Source organism: Patagioenas fasciata, chromosome 2 (assembly GCF_037038585.1).
Source record: "Patagioenas fasciata isolate bPatFas1 chromosome 2, bPatFas1.hap1, whole genome shotgun sequence".
In the NCBI taxonomy this organism is placed as follows: Eukaryota; Metazoa; Chordata; class Aves; order Columbiformes; family Columbidae; genus Patagioenas; species Patagioenas fasciata.
The window spans coordinates 104,348,206-104,374,545 of record NC_092521.1 but is presented as its reverse complement, the minus strand read 5'-3'; positions in this window follow the sequence as shown (position 1 = coordinate 104,374,545).

Sequence of the window (26,340 nt, the reverse complement as noted above, 5' to 3'; positions counted from 1 at the left end):
GACTTCGTCGCACATGTGCATCTGCACAAGCGTTGAGCTCAGCAGAGTGTGTCTCTTGACACTTGATGTGCGTTGGCTGTGTCTGCGTGCTCCAGTGAAGAGAGAAACGGGAAATCATCTTGGTAGAGGCAACAAAGCAAAAGCGAGGCAGGATTGACATCTGCTCAACAGAGACGGATTCCCTGCGCTGACACAGTTCACAGTTACACGAGAAGCAATCTGAGCGGTCCATCGACCGGAGACGTGTTTCCCAAGAGGTCGTTTAGCGAGTGAACAGCAGTGTGCGCGACTTTCAGGAGTGTGCCTGGAAAGTGCCAGAATCACCAGAGCATCTGTGCAAAAGCTGCTGCCTCTGTGACCGCATTGAGGCACGTTCCCGTGTCTGCGAGTATATAGACGGCTCTTTCGCGTTCGCTCCGAGGGAAACGGTCCGCTATTGCTTCTGTGCGTACAGACGCGATTCCCTTGTCTCTTGCGAACACAGGGAACTCTGTGCATCCAAATCTACAGGCTAAGGACGCGTCTGCATATGTTTTGGTGAACAATCGAGTGTGCGTGTTCTGACAGCTGCCTCTATGCAGACGTCTCCACAGAGCCACTTCTGAATGCCCCGCAGCCCAGGACTGAATGGATACACTAACAAGTGCACCGGTGTGAGCAAGCACATATGCAGAAGGACGTCTTTCATCTCACAGAAGCGCGAACGTCTTGGCGTTCAAGCACATGGCAGAAACAAGGTGTGAACAGATGAGCTGCTGCTATTTTCTCCGTTCGGCATGCTTCGTTGTAGCTCTCTTGCCGGTCGCCGGCTTAGCGGCTTGCTTTGCGCGACTAGGACTGGGGAGTGAAGGAGATAGCGCCGGAAACCTTGCCTTTTGCCTTCTTCGGCGCTGGAACCTGGTTGCTGCGCCTTCTCTTTGTCCATGTGCACACACACGATTCCTCAGCGAAAACCATGCAGAAACCTTACCTCGAGCACCCAGGGATGTGCACCCAGCACCACGTGCACGCACACGCAGCTAGAGAAAAGCACCTACCTTTTCACACACTGATGCCTAAGCAAACGCGTGGCCACACACACGCACACATCCGCAAGCGCGCCTACTCCCATCTATTGAGGGAAAGACGGACGAGCAACGTCCTGACAGGCTTGAGGGGAAAAACGTCCGTTGATGGTTGGCGTACTGCACGCCCGCCTACGGGGCTGCAGGGGAATCCACATTTGGAAGGTACCTGAAGATGTGTGCCTGCTCTTGGAGCTCCGCTAGTAGGGTAGCAAAGACACTCGTAGGCAGTACTGAATGCTGCTCCGTGCTACTTCTCCTCCGCTGGCAAATGCTTCACAGTCGCCCGAGGAAAGACGTTTAACAATCGATCTCCAAGAGAAACGAAACACATGATGCCATAAGGCGAAAGAATAGCAGGGCATCTCTTCACAAGCTTGTCCCTGATCTATAGCTGAGGGCAAACACTTGTGTGCTTGTGGGAGAGCCTGTGTCTTTCCTGGAAGCGTTTGGGAGTTTTGCTCAGACGCGTGTTTCCTCAAGTTCAAGAATCAAGATCTAGGATACCTGCAGACAGGTGCCTGTTTGTGTGGAGACAGTCTGTTTGAAACTGTGTTCCTCAGCGCCCGCTCTTTCTCCCCGTCGCTCCACACGCCTGGGAGTCCCTTTCTTTCTCTCCACAAGCACGTGTGTTGACTTCGTCGCACATGTGCATCTGCACAAGCGTTGAGCTCAGCAGAGTGTGTCTCTTGACACTTGATGTGCGTTGGCTGTGTCTGCGTGCTCCAGTGAAGAGAGAAACGGGAAATCATCTTGGTAGAGGCAACAAAGCAAAAGCGAGGCAGGATTGACATCTGCTCAACAGAGACGGATTCCCTGCGCTGACACAGTTCACAGTTACACGAGAAGCAATCTGAGCGGTCCATCGACCGGAGACGTGTTTCCCAAGAGGTCGTTTAGCGAGTGAACAGCAGTGTGCGCGACTTTCAGGAGTGTGCCTGGAAAGTGCCAGAATCACCAGAGCATCTGTGCAAAAGCTGCTGCCTCTGTGACCGCATTGAGGCACGTTCCCGTGTCTGCGAGTATATAGACGGCTCTTTCGCGTTCGCTCCGAGGGAAACGGTCCGCTATTGCTTCTGTGCGTACAGACGCGATTCCCTTGTCTCTTGCGAACACAGGGAACTCTGTGCATCCAAATCTACAGGCTAAGGACGCGTCTGCATATGTTTTGGTGAACAATCGAGTGTGCGTGTTCTGACAGCTGCCTCTATGCAGACGTCTCCACAGAGCCACTTCTGAATGCCCCGCAGCCCAGGACTGAATGGATACACTAACAAGTGCACCGGTGTGAGCAACCACATATGCAGAAGGACGTCTTTCATCTCACAGAAGCGCGAACGTCTTGGCGTTCAAGCACATGGCAGAAACAAGGTGTGAACAGATGAGCTGCTGCTATTTTCTCCGTTCGGCATGCTTCGTTGTAGCTCTCTTGCCGGTCGCCGGCTTAGCGGCTTGCTTTGCGCGACTAGGACTGGGGAGTGAAGGAGATAGCGCCGGAAACCTTGCCTTTTGCCTTCTTCGGCGCTGGAACCTGGTTGCTGCGCCTTCTCTTTGTCCATGTGCACACACACGATTCCTCAGCGAAAACCATGCAGAAACCTTACCTCGAGCACCCAGGGATGTGCACCCAGCACCACGTGCACGCACACGCAGCTAGAGAAAAGCACCTACCTTTTCACACACTGATGCCTAAGCAAACGCGTGGCCACACACACGCACACATCCGCAAGCGCGCCTACTCCCATCTATTGAGGGAAAGACGGACGAGCAACGTCCTGACAGGCTTGAGGGGAAAAACGTCCGTTGATGGTTGGCGTACTGCACGCCCGCCTACGGGGCTGCAGGGGAATCCACATTTGGAAGGTACCTGAAGATGTGTGCCTGCTCTTGGAGCTCCGCTAGTAGGGTAGCAAAGACACTCGTAGGCAGTACTGAATGCTGCTCCGTGCTACTTCTCCTCCGCTGGCAAATGCTTCACAGTCGCCCGAGGAAAGACGTTTAACAATCGATCTCCAAGAGAAACGAAACACATGATGCCATAAGGCGAAAGAATAGCAGGGCATCTCTTCACAAGCTTGTCCCTGATCTATAGCTGAGGGCAAACACTTGTGTGCTTGTGGGAGAGCCTGTGTCTTTCCTGGAAGCGTTTGGGAGTTTTGCTCAGACGCGTGTTTCCTCAAGTTCAAGAATCAAGATCTAGGATACCTGCAGACAGGTGCCTGTTTGTGTGGAGACAGTCTGTTTGAAACTGTGTTCCTCAGCGCCCGCTCTTTCTCCCCGTCGCTCCACACGCCTGGGAGTCCCTTTCTTTCTCTCCACAAGCACGTGTGTTGACTTCGTCGCACATGTGCATCTGCACAAGCGTTGAGCTCAGCAGAGTGTGTCTCTTGACACTTGATGTGCGTTGGCTGTGTCTGCGTGCTCCAGTGAAGAGAGAAACGGGAAATCATCTTGGTAGAGGCAACAAAGCAAAAGCGAGGCAGGATTGACATCTGCTCAACAGAGACGGATTCCCTGCGCTGACACAGTTCACAGTTACACGAGAAGCAATCTGAGCGGTCCATCGACCGGAGACGTGTTTCCCAAGAGGTCGTTTAGCGAGTGAACAGCAGTGTGCGCGACTTTCAGGAGTGTGCCTGGAAAGTGCCAGAATCACCAGAGCATCTGTGCAAAAGCTGCTGCCTCTGTGACCGCATTGAGGCACGTTCCCGTGTCTGCGAGTATATAGACGGCTCTTTCGCGTTCGCTCCGAGGGAAACGGTCCGCTATTGCTTCTGTGCGTACAGACGCGATTCCCTTGTCTCTTGCGAACACAGGGAACTCTGTGCATCCAAATGTACAGGCTAAGGACGCGTCTGCATATGTTTTGGTGAACAATCGAGTGTGCGTGTTCTGACAGCTGCCTCTATGCAGACGTCTCCACAGAGCCACTTCTGAATGCCCCGCAGCCCAGGACTGAATGGATACACTAACAAGTGCACCGGTGTGAGCAACCACATATGCAGAAGGACGTCTTTCATCTCACAGAAGCGCGAACGTCTTGGCGTTCAAGCACATGGCAGAAACAAGGTGTGAACAGATGAGCTGCTGCTATTTTCTCCGTTCGGCATGCTTCGTTGTAGCTCTCTTGCCGGTCGCCGGCTTAGCGGCTTGCTTTGCGCGACTAGGACTGGGGAGTGAAGGAGATAGCGCCGGAAACCTTGCCTTTTGCCTTCTTCGGCGCTGGAACCTGGTTGCTGCGCCTTCTCTTTGTCCATGTGCACACACACGATTCCTCAGCGAAAACCATGCAGAAACCTTACCTCGAGCACCCAGGGATGTGCACCCAGCACCACGTGCACGCACACGCAGCTAGAGAAAAGCACCTACCTTTTCACACACTGATGCCTAAGCAAACGCGTGGCCACACACACGCACACATCCGCAAGCGCGCCTACTCCCATCTATTGAGGGAAAGATGGACGAGCAACGTCCTGACAGGCTTGAGGGGAAAAACGTCCGTTGATGGTTGGCGTACTGCACGCCCGCCTACGGGGCTGCAGGGGAATCCACATTTGGAAGGTACCTGAAGATGTGTGCCTGCTCTTGGAGCTCCGCTAGTAGGGTAGCAAAGACACTCGTAGGCAGTACTGAATGCTGCTCCGTGCTACTTCTCCTCCGCTGGCAAATGCTTCACAGTCGCCCGAGGAAAGACGTTTAACAATCGATCTCCAAGAGAAATGAAACACATGATGCCATAAGGCGAAAGAATAGCAGGGCATCTCTTCACAAGCTTGTCCCTGATCTATAGCTGAGGGCAAACACTTGTGTGCTTGTGGGAGAGCCTGTGTCTTTCCTGGAAGCGTTTGGGAGTTTTGCTCAGACGCGTGTTTCCTCAAGTTCAAGAATCAAGATCTAGGATACCTGCAGACAGGTGCCTGTTTGTGTGGAGACAGTCTGTTTGAAACTGTGTTCCTCAGCGCCCGCTCTTTCTCCCCGTCGCTCCACACGCCTGGGAGTCCCTTTCTTTCTCTCCACAAGCACGTGTGTTGACTTCGTCGCACATGTGCATCTGCACAAGCGTTGAGCTCAGCAGAGTGTGTCTCTTGACACTTGATGTGCGTTGGCTGTGTCTGCGTGCTCCAGTGAAGAGAGAAACGGGAAATCATCTTGGTAGAGGCAACAAAGCAAAAGCGAGGCAGGATTGACATCTGCTCAACAGAGACGGATTCCCTGCGCTGACACAGTTCACAGTTACACGAGAAGCAATCTGAGCGGTCCATCGACCGGAGACGTGTTTCCCAAGAGGTCGTTTAGCGAGTGAACAGCAGTGTGCGCGACTTTCAGGAGTGTGCCTGGAAAGTGCCAGAATCACCAGAGCATCTGTGCAAAAGCTGCTGCCTCTGTGACCGCATTGAGGCACGTTCCCGTGTCTCCGAGTACATAGACGGCTCTTTCGCGTTCGCTCCGAGGGAAACGGTCCGCTATTGCTTCTGTGCGTACAGACGCGATTCCCTTGTCTCTTGCGAACACAGGGAACTCTGTGCATCCAAATCTACAGGCTAAGGACGCGTCTGCATATGTTTTGGTGAACAATCGAGTGTGCGTGTTCTGACAGCTGCCTCTATGCAGACGTCTCCACAGAGCCACTTCTGAATGCCCCGCAGCCCAGGACTGAATGGATACACTAACAAGTGCACCGGTGTGAGCAACCACATATGCAGAAGGACGTCTTTCATCTCACAGAAGCGCGAACGTCTTGGCGTTCAAGCACATGGCAGAAACAAGGTGTGAACAGATGAGCTGCTGCTATTTTCTCCGTTCGGCATGCTTCGTTGTAGCTCTCTTGCCGGTCGCCGGCTTAGCGGCTTGCTTTGCGCGACTAGGACTGGGGAGTGAAGGAGATAGCGCCGGAAACCTTGCCTTTTGCCTTCTTCGGCGCTGGAACCTGGTTGCTGCGCCTTCTCTTTGTCCATGTGCACACACACGATTCCTCAGCGAAAACCATGCAGAAACCTTACCTCGAGCACCCAGGGATGTGCACCCAGCACCACGTGCACGCACACGCAGCTAGAGAAAAGCACCTACCTTTTCACACACTGATGCCTAAGCAAACGCGTGGCCACACACACGCACACATCCGCAAGCGCGCCTACTCCCATCTATTGAGGGAAAGACGGACGAGCAACGTCCTGACAGGCTTGAGGGGAAAAACGTCCGTTGATGGTTGGCGTACTGCACGCCCGCCTACGGGGCTGCAGGGGAATCCACATTTGGAAGGTACCTGAAGATGTGTGCCTGCTCTTGGAGCTCCCCTAGTAGGGTAGCAAAGACACTCGTAGGCAGTACTGAATGCTGCTCCGTGCTACTTCTCCTCCGCTGGCAAATGCTTCACAGTCGCCCGAGGAAAGACGTTTAACAATCGATCTCCAAGAGAAACGAAACACATGATGCCATAAGGCGAAAGAATAGCAGGGCATCTCTTCACAAGCTTGTCCCTGATCTATAGCTGAGGGCAAACACTTGTGTGCTTGTGGGAGAGCCTGTGTCTTTCCTGGAAGCGTTTGGGAGTTTTGCTCAGACGCGTGTTTCCTCAAGTTCAAGAATCAAGATCTAGGATACCTGCAGACAGGTGCCTGTTTGTGTGGAGACAGTCTGTTTGAAACTGTGTTCCTCAGCGCCCGCTCTTTCTCCCCGTCGCTCCACATGCCTGGGAGTCCCTTTCTTTCTCTCCACAAGCACGTGTGTTGACTTCGTCGCACATGTGCATCTGCACAAGCGTTGAGCTCAGCAGAGTGTGTCTCTTGACACTTGATGTGCGTTGGCTGTGTCTGCGTGCTCCAGTGAAGAGAGAAACGGGAAATCATCTTGGTAGAGGCAACAAAGCAAAAGCGAGGCAGGATTGACATCTGCTCAACAGAGACGGATTCCCTGCGCTGACACAGTTCACAGTTACACGAGAAGCAATCTGAGCGGTCCATCGACCGGAGACGTGTTTCCCAAGAGGTCGTTTAGCGAGTGAACAGCAGTGTGCGCGACTTTCAGGAGTGTGCCTGGAAAGTGCCAGAATCACCAGAGCATCTGTGCAAAAGCTGCTGCCTCTGTGACCGCATTGAGGCACGTTCCCGTGTCTGCGAGTATATAGACGGCTCTTTCGCGTTCGCTCCGAGGGAAACGGTCCGCTATTGCTTCTGTGCGTACAGACGCGATTCCCTTGTCTCTTGCGAACACAGGGAACTCTGTGCATCCAAATCTACAGGCTAAGGACGCGTCTGCATATGTTTTGGTGAACAATCGAGTGTGCGTGTTCTGACAGCTGCCTCTATGCAGACGTCTCCACAGAGCCACTTCTGAATGCCCCGCAGCCCAGGACTGAATGGATACACTAACAAGTGCACCGGTGTGAGCAACCACATATGCAGAAGGACGTCTTTCATCTCACAGAAGCGCGAACGTCTTGGCGTTCAAGCACATGGCAGAAACAAGGTGTGAACAGATGAGCTGCTGCTATTTTCTCCGTTCGGCATGCTTCGTTGTAGCTCTCTTGCCGGTCGCCGGCTTAGCGGCTTGCTTTGCGCGACTAGGACTGGGGAGTGAAGGAGATAGCGCCGGAAACCTTGCCTTTTGCCTTCTTCGGCGCTGGAACCTGGTTGCTGCGCCTTCTCTTTGTCCATGTGCACACACACGATTCCTCAGCGAAAACCATGCAGAAACCTTACCTCGAGCACCCAGGGATGTGCACCCAGCACCACGTGCACGCACACGCAGCTAGAGAAAAGCACCTACCTTTTCACACACTGATGCCTAAGCAAACGCGTGGCCACACACACGCACACATCCGCAAGCGCGCCTACTCCCATCTATTGAGGGAAAGACGGACGAGCAACGTCCTGACAGGCTTGAGGGGAAAAACGTCCGTTGATGGTTGGCGTACTGCACGCCCGCCTACGGGGCTGCAGGGGAATCCACATTTGGAAGGTACCTGAAGATGTGTGCCTGCTCTTGGAGCTCCGCTAGTAGGGTAGCAAAGACACTCGTAGGCAGTACTGAATGCTGCTCCGTGCTACTTCTCCTCCGCTGGCAAATGCTTCACAGTCGCCCGAGGAAAGACGTTTAACAATCGATCTCCAAGAGAAACGAAACACATGATGCCATAAGGCGAAAGAATAGCAGGGCATCTCTTCACAAGCTTGTCCCTGATGTATAGCTGAGAACAAACACTTGTGTGCTTGTGGGAGAGCCTGTGTCTTTCCTGGAAGCGTTTGGGAGTTTTGCTCAGACGCGTGTTTTCTCAAGTTCAAGAATCAAGATCTAGGATACCTGCAGACAGGTGCCTGTTTGTGTGGAGACAGTCTGTTTGAAACTGTGTTCCTCAGCGCCCGCTCTTTCTCCCCGTCGCTCCACACGCCTGGGAGTCCCTTTCTTTCTCTCCACAAGCACGTGTGTTGACTTCGTCGCACATGTGCATCTGCACAAGCGTTGAGCTCAGCAGAGTGTGTCTCTTGACACTTGATGTGCGTTGGCTGCGTCTGCGTGCTCCAGTGAAGAGAGAAACGGGAAATCATCTTGGTAGAGGCAACAAAGCAAAAGCGAGGCAGGATTGACATCTGCTCAACAGAGACGGATTCCCTGCGCTGACACAGTTCACAGTTACACGAGAAGCAATCTGAGCGGTCCATCGACCGGAGACGTGTTTCCCAAGAGGTCGTTTAGCGAGTGAACAGCAGTGTGCGCGACTTTCAGGAGTGTGCGTGGAAAGTGCCAGAATCACCAGAGCATCTGTGCAAAAGCTGCTGCCTCTGTGACCGCATTGAGGCACGTTCCCGTGTCTGCGAGTATATAGACGGCTCTTTCGCGTTCGCTCCGAGGGAAACGGTCCGCTATTGCTTCTGTGCGTACAGACGCGATTCCCTTGTCTCTTGCGAACACAGGGAACTCTGTGCATCCAAATCTACAGGCTAAGGACGCGTCTGCATATGTTTTGGTGAACAATCGAGTGTGCGTGTTCTGACAGCTGCCTCTATGCAGACGTCTCCACAGAGCCACTTCTGAATGCCCCGCAGCCCAGGACTGAATGGATACACTAACAAGTGCACCGGTGTGAGCAAGCACATATGCAGAAGGACGTCTTTCATCTCACAGAAGCGCGAACGTCTTGGCGTTAAAGCACATGGCAGAAACAAGGTGTGAACAGATGAGCTGCTGCTATTTTCTCCGTTCGGCATGCTTCGTTGTAGCTCTCTTGCCGGTCGCCGGCTTAGCGGCTTGCTTTGCGCGACTAGGACTGGGGAGTGAAGGAGATAGCGCCGGAAACCTTGCCTTTTGCCTTCTTCGGCGCTGGAACCTGGTTGCTGCGCCTTCTCTTTGTCCATGTGCACACACACGATTCCTCAGCGAAAACCATGCAGAAACCTTACCTCGAGCACCCAGGGATGTGCACCCAGCACCACGTGCACGCACACGCAGCTAGAGAAAAGCACCTACCTTTTCACACACTGATGCCTAAGCAAACGCGTGGCCACACACACGCACACATCCGCAAGCGCGCCTACTCCCATCTATTGAGGGAAAGACGGACGAGCAACGTCCTGACAGGCTTGAGGGGAAAAACGTCCGTTGATGGTTGGCGTACTGCACGCCCGCCTACGGGGCTGCAGGGGAATCCACATTTGGAAGGTACCTGAAGATGTGTGCCTGTTCTTGGAGCTCCGCTAGTAGGGTAGCAAAGACACTCGTAGGCAGTACTGAATGCTGCTCCGTGCTACTTCTCCTCCGCTGGCAAATGCTTCACAGTCGCCCGAGGAAAGACGTTTAACAATCGATCTCCAAGAGAAACGAAACACATGATGCCATAAGGCGAAAGAATAGCAGGGCATCTCTTCACAAGCTTGTCCCTGATCTATAGCTGAGGGCAAACACTTGTGTGCTTGTGGGAGAGCCTGTGTCTTTCCTGGAAGCGTTTGGGAGTTTTGCTCAGACGCGTGTTTCCTCAAGTTCAAGAATCAAGATCTAGGATACCTGCAGACAGGTGCCTGTTTGTGTGGAGACAGTCTGTTTGAAACTGTGTTCCTCAGCGCCCGCTCTTTCTCCCCGTCGCTCCACATGCCTGGGAGTCCCTTTCTTTCTCTCCACAAGCACGTGTGTTGACTTCGTCGCACATGTGCATCTGCACAAGCGTTGAGCTCAGCAGAGTGTGTCTCTTGACACTTGATGTGCGTTGGCTGTGTCTGCGTGCTCCAGTGAAGAGAGAAACGGGAAATCATCTTGGTAGAGGCAACAAAGCAAAAGCGAGGCAGGATTGACATCTGCTCAACAGAGACGGATTCCCTGCGCTGACACAGTTCACAGTTACACGAGAAGCAATCTGAGCGGTCCATCGACCGGAGACGTGTTTCCCAAGAGGTCGTTTAGCGAGTGAACAGCAGTGTGCGCGACTTTCAGGAGTGTGCGTGGAAAGTGCCAGAATCACCAGAGCATCTGTGCAAAAGCTGCTGCCTCTGTGACCGCATTGAGGCACGTTCCCGTGTCTGCGAGTATATAGACGGCTCTTTCGCGTTCGCTCCGAGGGAAACGGTCCGCTATTGCTTCTGTGCGTACAGACGCGATTCCCTTGTCTCTTGCGAACACAGGGAACTCTGTGCATCCAAATCTACAGGCTAAGGACGCGTCTGCATATGTTTTGGTGAACAATCGAGTGTGCGTGTTCTGACAGCTGCCTCTATGCAGACGTCTCCACAGAGCCACTTCTGAATGCCCCGCAGCCCAGGACTGAATGGATACACTAACAAGTGCACCGGTGTGAGCAACCACATATGCAGAAGGACGTCTTTCATCTCACAGAAGCGCGAACGTCTTGGCGTTCAAGCACATGGCAGAAACAAGGTGTGAACAGATGAGCTGCTGCTATTTTCTCCGTTCGGCATGCTTCGTTGTAGCTCTCTTGCCGGTCGCCGGCTTAGCGGCTTGCTTTGCGCGACTAGGACTGGGGAGTGAAGGAGATAGCGCCGGAAACCTTGCCTTTTGCCTTCTTCGGCGCTGGAACCTGGTTGCTGCGCCTTCTCTTTGTCCATGTGCACACACACGATTCCTCAGCGAAAACCATGCAGAAACCTTACCTCGAGCACCCAGGGATGTGCACCCAGCACCACGTGCACGCACACGCAGCTAGAGAAAAGCACCTACCTTTTCACACACTGATGCCTAAGCAAACGCGTGGCCACACACACGCACACATCCGCAAGCGCGCCTACTCCCATCTATTGAGGTAAAGACGGACGAGCAACGTCCTGACAGGCTTGAGGGGAAAAACGTCCGTTGATGGTTGGCGTACTGCACGCCCGCCTACGGGGCTGCAGGGGAATCCACATTTGGAAGGTACCTGAAGATGTGTGCCTGTTCTTGGAGCTCCGCTAGTAGGGTAGCAAAGACACTCGTAGGCAGTACTGAATGCTGCTCCGTGCTACTTCTCCTCCGCTGGCAAATGCTTCACAGTCGCCCGAGGAAAGACGTTTAACAATCGATCTCCAAGAGAAACGAAACACATGATGCCATAAGGCGAAAGAATAGCAGGGCATCTCTTCACAAGCTTGTCCCTGATCTATAGCTGAGGGCAAACACTTGTGTGCTTGTGGGAGAGCCTGTGTCTTTCCTGGAAGCGTTTGGGAGTTTTGCTCAGACGCGTGTTTCCTCAAGTTCAAGAATCAAGATCTAGGATACCTGCAGACAGGTGCCTGTTTGTGTGGAGACAGTCTGTTTGAAACTGTGTTCCTCAGCGCCCGCTCTTTCTCCCCGTCGCTCCACACGCCTGGGAGTCCCTTTCTTTCTCTCCACAAGCACGTGTGTTGACTTCGTCGCACATGTGCATCTGCACAAGCGTTGAGCTCAGCAGAGTGTGTCTCTTGACACTTGATGTGCGTTGGCTGTGTCTGCGTGCTCCAGTGAAGAGAGAAACGGGAAATCATCTTGGTAGAGGCAACAAAGCAAAAGCGAGGCAGGATTGACATCTGCTCAACAGAGACGGATTCCCTGCGCTGACACAGTTCACAGTTACACGAGAAGCAATCTGAGCGGTCCATCGACCGGAGACGTGTTTCCCAAGAGGTCGTTTAGCGAGTGAACAGCAGTGTGCGCGACTTTCAGGAGTGTGCCTGGAAAGTGCCAGAATCACCAGAGCATCTGTGCAAAAGCTGCTGCCTCTGTGACCGCATTGAGGCACGTTCCCGTGTCTGCGAGTATATAGACGGCTCTTTCGCGTTCGCTCCGAGGGAAACGGTCCGCTATTGCTTCTGTGCGTACAGACGCGATTCCCTTGTCTCTTGCGAACACAGGGAACTCTGTGCATCCAAATCTACAGGCTAAGGACGCGTCTGCATATGTTTTGGTGAACAATCGAGTGTGCGTGTTCTGACAGCTGCCTCTATGCAGACGTCTCCACAGAGCCACTTCTGAATGCCCCGCAGCCCAGGACTGAATGGATACACTAACAAGTGCACCGGTGTGAGCAACCACATATGCAGAAGGACGTCTTTCATCTCACAGAAGCGCGAACGTCTTGGCGTTCAAGCACATGGCAGAAACAAGGTGTGAACAGATGAGCTGCTGCTATTTTCTCCGTTCGGCATGCTTCGTTGTAGCTCTCTTGCCGGTCGCCGGCTTAGCGGCTTGCTTTGCGCGACTAGGACTGGGGAGTGAAGGAGATAGCGCCGGAAACCTTGCCTTTTGCCTTCTTCGGCGCTGGAACCTGGTTGCTGCGCCTTCTCTTTGTCCATGTGCACACACACGATTCCTCAGCGAAAACCATGCAGAAACCTTACCTCGAGCACCCAGGGATGTGCACCCAGCACCACGTGCACGCACACGCAGCTAGAGAAAAGCACCTACCTTTTCACACACTGATGCCTAAGCAAACGCGTGGCCACACACACGCACACATCCGCAAGCGCGCCTACTCCCATCTATTGAGGGAAAGACGGACGAGCAACGTCCTGACAGGCTTGAGGGGAAAAACGTCCGTTGATGGTTGGCGTACTGCACGCCCGCCTACGGGGCTGCAGGGGAATCCACATTTGGAAGGTACCTGAAGATGTGTGCCTGCTCTTGGAGCTCCGCTAGTAGGGTAGCAAAGACACTCGTAGGCAGTACTGAATGCTGCTCCGTGCTACTTCTCCTCCGCTGGCAAATGCTTCACAGTCGCCCGAGGAAAGACGTTTAACAATCGATCTCCAAGAGAAACGAAACACATGATGCCATAAGGCGAAAGAATAGCAGGGCATCTCTTCACAAGCTTGTCCCTGATCTATAGCTGAGGGCAAACACTTGTGTGCTTGTGGGAGAGCCTGTGTCTTTCCTGGAAGCGTTTGGGAGTTTTGCTCAGACGCGTGTTTCCTCAAGTTCAAGAATCAAGATCTAGGATACCTGCAGACAGGTGCCTGTTTGTGTGGAGACAGTCTGTTTGAAACTGTGTTCCTCAGCGCCCGCTCTTTCTCCCCGTCGCTCCACATGCCTGGGAGTCCCTTTCTTTCTCTCCACAAGCACGTGTGTTGACTTCGTCGCACATGTGCATCTGCACAAGCGTTGAGCTCAGCAGAGTGTGTCTCTTGACACTTGATGTGCGTTGGCTGTGTCTGCGTGCTCCAGTGAAGAGAGAAACGGGAAATCATCTTGGTAGAGGCAACAAAGCAAAAGCGAGGCAGGATTGACATCTGCTCAACAGAGACGGATTCCCTGCGCTGACACAGTTCACAGTTACACGAGAAGCAATCTGAGCGGTCCATCGACCGGAGACGTGTTTCCCAAGAGGTCGTTTAGCGCGAACGTCTTGGCGTTCAAGCACATGGCAGAAACAAGGTGTGAACAGATGAGCTGCTGCTATTTTCTCCGTTCGGCTTGCTTCGTTGTAGCTCTCTTGCCGGTCGCCGGCTTAGCGGCTTGCTTTGCGCGACTAGGACTGGGGAGTGAAGGAGATAGCGCCGGAAACCTTGCCTTTTGCCTTCTTCGCGCTGGAACCTGGTTGCTGCGCCTTCTCTTTGTCCATGTGCACACACACGATTCCTCAGCGAAAACCATGCAGAAACCTTACCTCGAGCACCCAGGGATGTGCACCCAGCACCACGTGCACGCACACGCAGCTAGAGAAAAGCACCTACCTTTTCACACACTGATGCCTAAGCAAACGCGTGGCCACACACACGCACACATCCGCAAGCGCGCCTACTCCCATCTATTGAGGGAAAGACGGACGAGCAACGTCCTGACAGGCTTGAGGGGAAAAACGTCCGTTGATGGTTGGCGTACTGCACGCCCGCCTACGGGGCTGCAGGGGAATCCACATTTGGAAGGTACCTGAAGATGTGTGCCTGTTCTTGGAGCTCCGCTAGTAGGGTAGCAAAGACACTCGTAGGCAGTACTGAATGCTGCTCCGTGCTACTTCTCCTCCGCTGGCAAATGCTTCACAGTCGCCCGAGGAAAGACGTTTAACAATCGATCTCCAAGAGAAACGAAACACATGATGCCATAAGGCGAAAGAATAGCAGGGCATCTCTTCACAAGCTTGTCCCTGATCTATAGCTGAGGGCAAACACTTGTGTGCTTGTGGGAGAGCCTGTGTCTTTCCTGGAAGCGTTTGGGAGTTTTGCTCAGACGCGTGTTTCCTCAAGTTCAAGAATCAAGATCTAGGATACCTGCAGACAGGTGCCTGTTTGTGTGGAGACAGTCTGTTTGAAACTGTGTTCCTCAGCGCCCGCTCTTTCTCCCCGTCGCTCCACACGCCTGGGAGTCCCTTTCTTTCTCTCCACAAGCACGTGTGTTGACTTCGTCGCACATGTGCATCTGCACAAGCGTTGAGCTCAGCAGAGTGTGTCTCTTGACACTTGATGTGCGTTGGCTGTGTCTGCGTGCTCCAGTGAAGAGAGAAACGGGAAATCATCTTGGTAGAGGCAACAAAGCAAAAGCGAGGCAGGATTGACATCTGCTCAACAGAGACGGATTCCCTGCGCTGACACAGTTCACAGTTACACGAGAAGCAATCTGAGCGGTCCATCGACCGGAGACGTGTTTCCCAAGAGGTCGTTTAGCGAGTGAACAGCAGTGTGCGCGACTTTCAGGAGTGTGCCTGGAAAGTGCCAGAATCACCAGAGCATCTGTGCAAAAGCTGCTGCCTCTGTGACCGCATTGAGGCACGTTCCCGTGTCTGCGAGTATATAGACGGCTCTTTCGCGTTCGCTCCGAGGGAAACGGTCCGCTATTGCTTCTGTGCGTACAGACGCGATTCCCTTGTCTCTTGCGAACACAGGGAACTCTGTGCATCCAAATCTACAGGCTAAGGACGCGTCTGCATATGTTTTGGTGAACAATCGAGTGTGCGTGTTCTGACAGCTGCCTCTATGCAGACGTCTCCACAGAGCCACTTCTGAATGCCCCGCAGCCCAGGACTGAATGGATACACTAACAAGTGCACCGGTGTGAGCAACCACATATGCAGAAGGACGTCTTTCATCTCACAGAAGCGCGAACGTCTTGGCGTTCAAGCACATGGCAGAAACAAGGTGTGAACAGATGAGCTGCTGCTATTTTCTCCGTTCGGCATGCTTCGTTGTAGCTCTCTTGCCGGTCGCCGGCTTAGCGGCTTGCTTTGCGCGACTAGGACTGGGGAGTGAAGGAGATAGCGCCGGAAACCTTGCCTTTTGCCTTCTTCGGCGCTGGAACCTGGTTGCTGCGCCTTCTCTTTGTCCATGTGCACACACACGATTCCTCAGCGAAAACCATGCAGAAACCTTACCTCGAGCACCCAGGGATGTGCACCCAGCACCACGTGCACGCACACGCAGCTAGAGAAAAGCACCTACCTTTTCACACACTGATGCCTAAGCAAACGCGTGGCCACACACACGCACACATCCGCAAGCGCGCCTACTCCCATCTATTGAGGGAAAGACGGACGAGCAACGTCCTGACAGGCTTGAGGGGAAAAACGTCCGTTGATGGTTGGCGTACTGCACGCCCGCCTACGGGGCTGCAGGGGAATCCACATTTGGAAGGTACCTGAAGATGTGTGCCTGTTCTTGGAGCTCCGCTAGTAGGGTAGCAAAGACACTCGTAGGCAGTACTGAATGCTGCTCCGTGCTACTTCTCCTCCGCTGGCAAATGCTTCACAGTCGCCCGAGGAAAGACGTTTAACAATCGATCTCCAAGAGAAACGAAACACATGATGCCATAAGGCAAAAGAATAGCAGGGCATCTCTTCACAAGCTTGTCCCTGATGTATAGCTGAGGGCAAACACTTGTGTGCTTGTGGGAGAGCCTGTGTCTTTCCTGGAAGCGTTTGGGAGTTTTGCTCAGACGCGTGTTTCCTCAAGTTCAAGAATCAAGATCTAGGATACCTGCAGACAGGTGCCTGTTTGTGTGGAGACAGTCTGTTTGAAACTGTGTTCCTCAGCGCCCGCTCTTTCTCCCCGTCGCTCCACACGCCTGGGAGTCCCTTTCTTTCTCTCCACAAGCACGTGTGTTGACTTCGTCGCACATGTGCATCTGCACAAGCGTTGAGCTCAGCAGAGTGTGTCTCTTGACACTTGATGTGCGTTGGCTGTGTCTGCGTGCTCCAGTGAAGAGAGAAACGGGAAATCATCTTGGTAGAGGCAACAAAGCAAAAGCGAGGCAGGATTGACATCTGCTCAACAGAGACGGATTCCCTGCGCTGACACAGTTCACAGTTACACGAGAAGCAATCTGAGCGGTCCATCGACCGGAGACGTGTTTCCCAAGAGGTCGTTTAGCGAGTGAACAGCAGTGTGCGCGACTTTCAGGAGTGTGCCTGGAAAGTGCCAGAATCACCAGAGCATCTGTGCAAAAGCTGCTGCCTCTGTGACCGCATTGAGGCACGTTCCCGTGTCTGCGAGTATATAGACGGCTCTTTCGCGTTCGCTCCGAGGGAAACGGTCCGCTATTGCTTCTGTGCGTACAGACGCGATTCCCTTGTCTCTTGCGAACACAGGGAACTCTGTGCATCCAAATCTACAGGCTAAGGACGCGTCTGCATATGTTTTGGTGAACAATCGAGTGTGCGTGTTCTGACAGCTGCCTCTATGCAGACGTCTCCACAGAGCCACTTCTGAATGCCCCGCAGCCCAGGACTGAATGGATACACTAACAAGTGCACCGGTGTGAGCAACCACATATGCAGAAGGACGTCTTTCATCTCACAGAAGCGCGAACGTCTTGGCGTTCAAGCACATGGCAGAAACAAGGTGTGAACAGATGCGCTGCTGCTATTTTCTCCGTTCGGCATGCTTCGTTGTAGCTCTCTTGCCGGTCGCCGGCTTAGCGGCTTGCTTTGCGCGACTAGGACTGGGGAGTGAAGGAGATAGCGCCGGAAACCTTGCCTTTTGCCTTCTTCGGCGCTGGAACCTGGTTGCTGCGCCTTCTCTTTGTCCATGTGCACACACACGATTCCTCAGCGAAAACCATGCAGAAACCTTACCTCGAGCACCCAGGGATGTGCACCCAGCACCACGTGCACGCACACGCAGCTAGAGAAAAGCACCTACCTTTTCACACACTGATGCCTAAGCAAACGCGTGGCCACACACACGCACACATCCGCAAGCGCGCCTACTCCCATCTATTGAGGGAAAGACGGACGAGCAACGTCCTGACAGGCTTGAGGGGAAAAACGTCCGTTGATGGTTGGCGTACTGCACGCCCGCCTACGGGGCTGCAGGGGAATCCACATTTGGAAGGTACCTGAAGATGTGTGCCTGTTCTTGGAGCTCCGCTAGTAGGGTAGCAAAGACACTCGTAGGCAGTACTGAATGCTGCTCCGTGCTACTTCTCCTCCGCTGGCAAATGCTTCACAGTCGCCCGAGGAAAGACGTTTAACAATCGATCTCCAAGAGAAACGAAACACATGATGCCATAAGGCGAAAGAATAGCAGGGCATCTCTTCACAAGCTTGTCCCTGATCTATAGCTGAGGGCAAACACTTGTGTGCTTGTGGGAGAGCCTGTGTCTTTCCTGGAAGCGTTTGGGAGTTTTGCTCAGACGCGTGTTTCCTCAAGTTCAAGAATCAAGATCTAGGATACCTGCAGACAGGTGCCTGTTTGTGTGGAGACAGTCTGTTTGAAACTGTGTTCCTCAGCGCCCGCTCTTTCTCCCCGTCGCTCCACACGCCTGGGAGTCCCTTTCTTTCTCTCCACAAGCACGTGTGTTGACTTCGTCGCACATGTGCATCTGCACAAGCGTTGAGCTCAGCAGAGTGTGTCTCTTGACACTTGATGTGCGTTGGCTGTGTCTGCGTGCTCCAGTGAAGAGAGAAACGGGAAATCATCTTGGTAGAGGCAACAAAGCAAAAGCGAGGCAGGATTGACATCTGCTCAACAGAGACGGATTCCCTGCGCTGACACAGTTCACAGTTACACGAGAAGCAATCTGAGCGGTCCATCGACCGGAGACGTGTTTCCCAAGAGGTCGTTTAGCGAGTGAACAGCAGTGTGCGCGACTTTCAGGAGTGTGCCTGGAAAGTGCCAGAATCACCAGAGCATCTGTGCAAAAGCTGCTGCCTCTGTGACCGCATTGAGGCACGTTCCCGTGTCTCCGAGTACATAGACGGCTCTTCCGCGTTCGCTCCGAGGGAAACGGTCCGCTATTGCTTCTGTGCGTACAGACGCGATTCCCTTGTCTCTTGCGAACACAGGGAACTCTGTGCATCCAAATCTACAGGCTAAGGACGCGTCTGCATATGTTTTGGTGAACAATCGAGTGTGCGTGTTCTGACAGCTGCCTCTATGCAGACGTCTCCACAGAGCCACTTCTGAATGCCCCGCAGCCCAGGACTGAATGGATACACTAACAAATGCACCGGTGTGAGCAACCACATATGCAGAAGGACGTCTTTCATCTCACAGAAGCGCGAACGTCTTGGCGTTCAAGCACATGGCAGAAACAAGGTGTGAACAGATGCGCTGCTGCTATTTTCTCCGTTCGGCATGCTTCGTTGTAGCTCTCTTGCCGGTCGCCGGCTTAGCGGCTTGCTTTGCGCGACTAGGACTGGGGAGTGAAGGAGATAGCGCCGGAAACCTTGCCTTTTGCCTTCTTCGGCGCTGGAACCTGGTTGCTGCGCCTTCTCTTTGTCCATGTGCACACACACGATTCCTCAGCGAAAACCATGCAGAAACCTTTCCACGAGCACCCAGGGATGTGCACCCAGCACCATGTGCACGCACACGCAGCTAGAGAAAAGCACCTACCTTTTCACACACTGATGCCTAAGCAAACGCGTGGCCACACACACGCACACATCCGCAAGCGCGCCTACTCCCATCTATTGAGGGAAAGACGGACGAGCAACGTCCTGACAGGCTTGAGGGGAAAAACGTCCGTTGATGGTTGGCGTACTGCACGCCCGCCTACGGGGCTGCAGGGGAATCCACATTTGGAAGGTACCTGAAGATGTGTGCCTGTTCTTGGAGCTCCGCTAGTAGGGTAGCAAAGACACTCGTAGGCAGTACTGAATGCTGCTCCGTGCTACTTCTCCTCCGCTGGCAAATGCTTCACAGTCGCCCGAGGAAAGACGTTTAACAATCGATCTCCAAGAGAAACGAAACACATGATGCCATAAGGCAAAAGAATAGCAGGGCATCTCTTCACAAGCTTGTCCCTGATCTATAGCTGAGGGCAAACACTTGTGTGCTTGTGGGAGAGCCTGTGTCTTTCCTGGAAGCGTTTGGGAGTTTTGCTCAGACGCGTGTTTCCTCAAGTTCAAGAATCAAGATCTAGGATACCTGCAGACAGGTGCCTGTTTGTGTGGAGACAGTCTGTTTGAAACTGTGTTCCTCAGCGCCCGCTCTTTCTCCCCGTCGCTCCACACGCCTGGGAGTCCCTTTCTTTCTCTCCACAAGCACGTGTGTTGACTTCGTCGCACATGTGCATCTGCACAAGCGTTGAGCTCAGCAGAGTGTGTCTCTTGACACTTGATGTGCGTTGGCTGTGTCTGCCTGCTCCAGTGAAGAGAGAAACGGGAAATCATCTTGGTAGAGGCAACAAAGCAAAAGCGAGGCAGGATTGACATCTGCTCAACAGAGACGGATTCCCTGCGCTGACACAGTTCACAGTTACACGAGAAGCAATCTGAGCGGTCCATCGACCGGAGACGTGTTTCCCAAGAGGTCGTTTAGCGAGTGAACAGCAGTGTGCGCGACTTTCAGGAGTGTGCCTGGAAAGTGCCAGAATCACCAGAGCATCTGTGCAAAAGCTGCTGCCTCTGTGACCGCATTGAGGCACGTTCCCGTGTCTCCGAGTACATAGACGGCTCTTTCGCGTTCGCTCCGAGGGAAACGGTCCGCTATTGCTTCTGTGCGTACAGACGCGATTCCCTTGTCTCTTGCGAACACAGGGAACTCTGTGCATCCAAATCTACAGGCTAAGGACGCGTCTGCATATGTTTTGGTGAACAATCGAGTGTGCGTGTTCTGACAGCTGCCTCTATGCAGACGTCTCCACAGAGCCACTTCTGAATGCCCCGCAGCCCAGGACTGAATGGATACACTAACAAGTGCACCGGTGTGAGCAACCACATATGCAGAAGGACGTCTTTCATCTCACAGAAGCGCGAACGTCTTGGCGTTCAAGCACATGGCAGAAACAAGGTGTGAACAGATGCGCTGCTGCTATTTTCTCCGTTCGGCATGCTTCGTTGTAGCTCTCTTGCCGGTCGCCGGCTTAGCGGCTTGCTTTGCGCGACTAGGACTGGGGAGTGAAGGAGATAGCGCCGGAAACCTTGTCTTTTGCCTTCTTCGGCGCTGGAACCTGGTTGCTGCGCCTTCTCTTTGTCCATGTGCACACACACGATTCCTCAGCGAAAACCATGCAGAAACCTTACCTCGAGCACCCAGGGATGTGCACCCAGCACCACGTGCACGCACACGCAGCTAGAGAAAAGCACCTACCTTTTCACACACTGATGCCTAAGCAAACGCGTGGCCACACACACGCACACATCCGCAAGCGCGCCTACTCCCATCTATTGAGGGAAAGACGGACGAGCAACGTCCTGACAGGCTTGAGGGGAAAAACGTCCGTTGATGGTTGGCGTACTGCACGCCCGCCTACGGGGCTGCAGGGGAATCCACATTTGGAAGGTACCTGAAGATGTGTGCCTGTTCTTGGAGCTCCGCTAGTAGGGTAGCAAAGACACTCGTAGGCAGTACTGAATGCTGCTCCGTGCTACTTCTCCTCCGCTGGCAAATGCTTCACAGTCGCCCGAGGAAAGACGTTTAACAATCGATCTCCAAGAGAAACGAAACACATGATGCCATAAGGCAAAAGAATAGCAGGGCATCTCTTCACAAGCTTGTCCCTGATCTATAGCTGAGGGCAAACACTTGTGTGCTTGTGGGAGAGCCTGTGTCTTTCCTGGAAGCGTTTGGGAGTTTTGCTCAGACGCGTGTTTCCTCAAGTTCAAGAATCAAGATCTAGGATACCTGCAGACAGGTGCCTGTTTGTGTGGAGACAGTCTGTTTGAAACTGTGTTCCTCAGCGCCCGCTCTTTCTCCCCGTCGCTCCACACGCCTGGGAGTCCCTTTCTTTCTCTCCACAAGCACGTGTGTTGACTTCGTCGCACATGTGCATCTGCACAAGCGTTGAGCTCAGCAGAGTGTGTCTCTTGACACTTGATGTGCGTTGGCTGTGTCTGCGTGCTCCAGTGAAGAGAGAAACGGGAAATCATCTTGGTAGAGGCAACAAAGCAAAAGCGAGGCAGGATTGACATCTGCTCAACAGAGACGGATTCCCTGCGCTGACACAGTTCACAGTTACACGAGAAGCAATCTGAGCAGTCCATCGACCGGAGACGTGTTTCCCAAGAGGTCGTTTAGCGAGTGAACAGCAGTGTGCGCGACTTTCAGGAGTGTGCCTGGAAAGTGCCAGAATCACCAGAGCATCTGTGCAAAAGCTGCTGCCTCTGTGACCGCATTGAGGCACGTTCCCGTGTCTCCGAGTACATAGACGGCTCTTTCGCGTTCGCTCCGAGGGAAACGGTCCGCTATTGCTTCTGTGCGTACAGACGCGATTCCCTTGTCTCTTGCGAACACAGGGAACTCTGTGCATCCAAATCTACAGGCTAAGGACGCGTCTGCATATGTTTTGGTGAACAATCGAGTGTGCGTGTTCTGACAGCTGCCTCTATGCAGACGTCTCCACAGAGCCACTTCTGAATGCCCCGCAGCCCAGGACTGAATGGATACACTAACAAGTGCACCGGTGTGAGCAACCACATATGCAGAAGGACGTCTTTCATCTCACAGAAGCGCGAACGTCTTGGCGTTCAAGCACATGGCAGAAACAAGGTGTGAACAGATGCGCTGCTGCTATTTTCTCCGTTCGGCATGCTTCGTTGTAGCTCTCTTGCCGGTCGCCGGCTTAGCGGCTTGCTTTGCGCGACTAGGACTGGGGAGTGAAGGAGATAGCGCCGGAAACCTTGCCTTTTGCCTTCTTCGGCGCTGGAACCTGGTTGCTGCGCCTTCTCTTTGTCCATGTGCACACACACGATTCCTCAGCGAAAACCATGCAGAAACCTTACCTCGAGCACCCAGGGATGTGCACCCAGCACCACGTGCACGCACACGCAGCTAGAGAAAAGCACCTACCTTTTCACACACTGATGCCTAAGCAAACGCGTGGCCACACACACGCACACATCCGCAAGCGCGCCTACTCCCATCTATTGAGGGAAAGACGGACGAGCAACGTCCTGACAGGCTTGAGGGGAAAAACGTCCGTTGATGGTTGGCGTACTGCACGCCCGCCTACGGGGCTGCAGGGGAATCCACATTTGGAAGGTACCTGAAGATGTGTGCCTGTTCTTGGAGCTCCGCTAGTAGGGTAGCAAAGACACTCGTAGGCAGTACTGAATGCTGCTCCGTGCTACTTCTCCTCCGCTGGCAAATGCTTCACAGTCGCCCGAGGAAAGACGTTTAACAATCGATCTCCAAGAGAAACGAAACACATGATGCCATAAGGCAAAAGAATAGCAGGGCATCTCTTCACAAGCTTGTCCCTGATCTATAGCTGAGGGCAAACACTTGTGTGCTTGTGGGAGAGCCTGTGTCTTTCCTGGAAGCGTTTGGGAGTTTTGCTCAGACGCGTGTTTCCTCAAGTTCAAGAATCAAGATCTAGGATACCTGCAGACAGGTGCCTGTTTGTGTGGAGACAGTCTGTTTGAAACTGTGTTCCTCAGCGCCCGCTCTTTCTCCCCGTCGCTCCACACGCCTGGGAGTCCCTTTCTTTCTCTCCACAAGCACGTGTGTTGACTTCGTCGCACATGTGCATCTGCACAAGCGTTGAGCTCAGCAGAGTGTGTCTCTTGACACTTGATGTGCGTTGGCTGTGTCTGCGTGCTCCAGTGAAGAGAGAAACGGGAAATCATCTTGGTAGAGGCAACAAAGCAAAAGCGAGGCAGGATTGACATCTGCTCAACAGAGACGGATTCCCTGCGCTGACACAGTTCACAGTTACACGAGAAGCAATCTGAGCGGTCCATCGACCGGAGACGTGTTTCCCAAGAGGTCGTTTAGCGAGTGAACAGCAGTGTGCGCGACTTTCAGGAGTGTGCGTGGAAAGTGCCAGAATCACCAGAGCATCTGTGCAAAAGCTGCTGCCTCTGTGACCGCATTGAGGCACGTTCCCGTGTCTGCGAGTACATAGACGGCTCTTTCGCGTTCGCTCCGAGGGAAACGGTCCGCTATTGCTTCTGTGCGTACAGACGCGATTCCCTTGTCTCTTGCGAACACAGGGAACTCTGTGCATCCAAATCTACAGGCTAAGGACGCGTCTGCATATGTTTTGGTGAACAATCGAGTGTGCGTGTTCTGACAGCTGCCTCTATGCAGACGTCTCCACAGAGCCACTTCTGAATGCCCCGCAGCCCAGGACTGAATGGATACACTAACAAGTGCACCGGTGTGAGCAACCACATATGCAGAAGGACGTCTTTCATCTCACAGAAGCGCGAACGTCTTGGCGTTCAAGCACATGGCAGAAACAAGGTGTGAACAGATGAGCTGCTGCTATTTTCTCCGTTCGGCATGCTTCGTTGTAGCTCTCTTGCCGGTCGCCGGCTTAGCGGCTTGCTTTGCGCGACTAGGACTGGGGAGTGAAGGAGATAGCGCCGGAAACCTTGCCTTTTGCCTTCTTCGGCGCTGGAACCTGGTTGCTGCGCCTTCTCTTTGTCCATGTGCACACACACGATTCCTCAGCGAAAACCATGCAGAAACCTTACCTCGAGCACCCAGGGATGTGCACCCAGCACCACGTGCACGCACACGCAGCTAGAGAAAAGCACCTACCTTTTCACACACTGATGCCTAAGCAAACGCGTGGCCACACACACGCACACATCCGCAAGCGCGCCTACTCCCATCTATTGAGGGAAAGACGGACGAGCAACGTCCTGACAGGCTTGAGGGGAAAAACGTCCGTTGATGGTTGGCGTACTGCACGCCCGCCTACGGGGCTGCAGGGGAATCCACATTTGGAAGGTACCTGAAGATGTGTGCCCGTTCTTGGAGCTCCGCTAGTAGGGTAGCAAAGACACTCGTAGGCAGTACTGAATGCTGCTCCGTGCTACTTCTCCTCCGCTGGCAAATGCTTCACAGTCGCCCGAGGAAAGACGTTTAACAATCGATCTCCAAGAGAAACGAAACACATGATGCCATAAGGCGAAAGAATAGCAGGGCATCTCTTCACAAGCTTGTCCCTGATCTATAGCTGAGGGCAAACACTTGTGTGCTTGTGGGAGAGCCTGTGTCTTTCCTGGAAGCGTTTGGGAGTTTTGCTCAGACGCGTGTTTCCTCAAGTTCAAGAATCAAGATCTAGGATACCTGCAGACAGGTGCCTGTTTGTGTGGAGACAGTCTGTTTGAAACTGTGTTCCTCAGCGCCCGCTCTTTCTCCCCGTCGCTCCACACGCCTGGGAGTCCCTTTCTTTCTCTCCACAAGCACGTGTGTTGACTTCGTCGCACATGTGCATCTGCACAAGCGTTGAGCTCAGCAGAGTGTGTCTCTTGACACTTGATGTGCGTTGGCTGTGTCTGCGTGCTCCAGTGAAGAGAGAAACGGGAAATCATCTTGGTAGAGGCAACAAAGCAAAAGCGAGGCAGGATTGACATCTGCTCAACAGAGACGGATTCCCTGCGCTGACACAGTTCACAGTTACACGAGAAGCAATCTGAGCGGTCCATCGACCGGAGACGTGTTTCCCAAGAGGTCGTTTAGCGAGTGAACAGCAGTGTGCGCGACTTTCAGGAGTGTGCGTGGAAAGTGCCAGAATCACCAGAGCATCTGTGCAAAAGCTGCTGCCTCTGTGACCGCATTGAGGCACGTTCCCGTGTCTCCGAGTACATAGACGGCTCTTTCGCGTTCGCTCCGAGGGAAACGGTCCGCTATTGCTTCTGTGCGTACAGACGCGATTCCCTTGTCTCTTGCGAACACAGGGAACTCTGTGCATCCAAATCTACAGGCTAAGGACGCGTCTGCATATGTTTTGGTGAACAATCGAGTGTGCGTGTTCTGACAGCTGCCTCTATGCAGACGTCTCCACAGAGCCACTTCTGAATGCCCCGCAGCCCAGGACTGAATGGATACACTAACAAGTGCACCGGTGTGAGCAACCACATATGCAGAAGGACGTCTTTCATCTCACAGAAGCGCGAACGTCTTGGCGTTCAAGCACATGGCAGAAACAAGGTGTGAACAGATGCGCTGCTGCTATTTTCTCCGTTCGGCATGCTTCGTTGTAGCTCTCTTGCCGGTCGCCGGCTTAGCGGCTTGCTTTGCGCGACTAGGACTGGGGAGTGAAGGAGATAGCGCCGGAAACCTTGCCTTTTGCCTTCTTCGGCGCTGGAACCTGGTTGCTGCGCCTTCTCTTTGTCCATGTGCACACACACGATTCCTCAGCGAAAACCATGCAGAAACCTTACCTCGAGCACCCAGGGATGTGCACCCAGCACCACGTGCACGCACACGCAGCTAGAGAAAAGCACCTACCTTTTCACACACTGATGCCTAAGCAAACGCGTGGCCACACACACGCACACATCCGCAAGCGCGCCTACTCCCATCTATTGAGGGAAAGACGGACGAGCAACGTCCTGACAGGCTTGAGGGGAAAAACGTCCGTTGATGGTTGGCGTACTGCACGCCCGCCTACGGGGCTGCAGGGGAATCCACATTTGGAAGGTACCTGAAGATGTGTGCCTGCTCTTGGAGCTCCGCTAGTAGGGTAGCAAAGACACTCGTAGGCAGTACTGAAT